The sequence below is a fragment of the Haplochromis burtoni genome, unplaced genomic scaffold (genome assembly GCF_018398535.1).
Source record: "Haplochromis burtoni strain Fernald_Lab_line unplaced genomic scaffold, NCSU_Asbu1 Contig_545, whole genome shotgun sequence".
In the NCBI taxonomy this organism is placed as follows: Eukaryota; Metazoa; Chordata; class Actinopteri; order Cichliformes; family Cichlidae; genus Haplochromis; species Haplochromis burtoni.
The window spans coordinates 227-1,880 of record NW_024582906.1 but is presented as its reverse complement, the minus strand read 5'-3'; positions in this window follow the sequence as shown (position 1 = coordinate 1,880).

Sequence of the window (1,654 nt, the reverse complement as noted above, 5' to 3'; positions counted from 1 at the left end):
ACCTCTGGTGCAAATTACTGACCTCTGTCATCATTTTAGGTGGGGGAACTTGCACAATCGGTGGCTGACTAAATACTTTTTTGCCCCACTGTATATCGGTGCATTTACTAATCAAACGGGTTAATGAGGGGTCTGGACAGTAGGCCTCAAGTGACTCTTATACTTAGAAGGCTGGCGTAATCGGTAAGAGTTATTTATATAAATAAAGATTACTACTCAGATTTCTTGTCCTATTTCACAGAAGTCCACAATGTCCACAATTTAGACTTTAATTGCAGGATATTTTATTAGAGCAACTTAGTGAGGGCAAAGAAAACTCAAAATCAAATAATAATAATAATCAGAAAACAATAATAAAGTCAGCTGAATCATTTTATCTCATTAACCTACTGTAGGAGCCTACATGCAGTTTAATTTGAAATGTATGCTTTTATTTTGATAGTGCAGAAAAACAGGAAATTGGGCGAGAGGAGAGTGGACCTGGTAATCTCTCTTTGTCCATTTTGAATTGAGCTTTAAGTTTTCATAATTTGGAATTCTGTTGCTGTGTACCTGTTTGGACTTTTGAAGTAAATATTGAGAAACTATCAAGGAGCGGAGCGTCAAGCTAAGGCTCCATTTGCAGGAAACCTACATTAGTCAAAAAACTGTAAGTTTTAAATTGCTTTGCCCTTTTACAATTTGCTGAGGTGCATGTGTATTGATTAGTTTGGAATTTTGCTGCCCATGGATGAAGTCAAAGGAGCTTGCAAAGAAAAGCGTCTGGACTTCTTTAAGTTACTTGAAGACGTTTCACCTCTCATCCAAGAAGCTTCTTCAGTTCTAAGGTCAAATGGTGGAGAGTCCCAGATATAAACCTAGTGGGAGTATCCCCAAGCAGAGGGACAAAAGGACCACCTGATGATCCTCTTAGCGATTAGAGGATCATCAGGGGGTCCTTTTGTCCAACCGTCTTAGCTGTGGGCAAAAAGATGACAGTCAATAAAATTCTAAAAGATAATTTATTGACAAATAATCAAAAGATAAAAGATAAAACAGTCCAGTGTCCCATTTATGAATCAAGTAAAACGCACAGTCCCAAGGCCAGAGCCAGCTATGCCACACTGCCAGTTGCACTCCACGTGTTGAACCTCAACAGGGTTAGAAGTTGTCTTCTGAGACCCACCACCCTGCAAGTATATAGCCAGTGGTCACTCCAGCCTCTGTGTGGCATATAATAGGCCCTGGCCTGCACAGAGAGACAAAATGACACATTCACTATAGAATTCATAGCGCAAAACCCATCCAGCCCAAACATATCAGATTTCATCACATTACATACCTGCACAGAGAGACAAAGCACAGCAGTGTTTGTAGTGTGGGCTATAAGTAGACCAGTGTATCAGTGCAGTCAAGTACACCTGCCTCTAATTAGTCCAACCCCATTACAGCCATTGGCTCACCAAAAATGTGACACACACACACACAACCACTCCCAACCCAGTGCAACTTCACACAACAATATGGAGCTGAATTAACACAGGCACATTAGTCTACCATGTTACAAATACAAAGAACCATGAGCTGTGTTGTGTGACTGCTACACCAGCTCTCTTTCGGCCATGCCGGAAGGAGCTGTGCATTTTATAGCTTTATAGACTCTACAATAATGTCA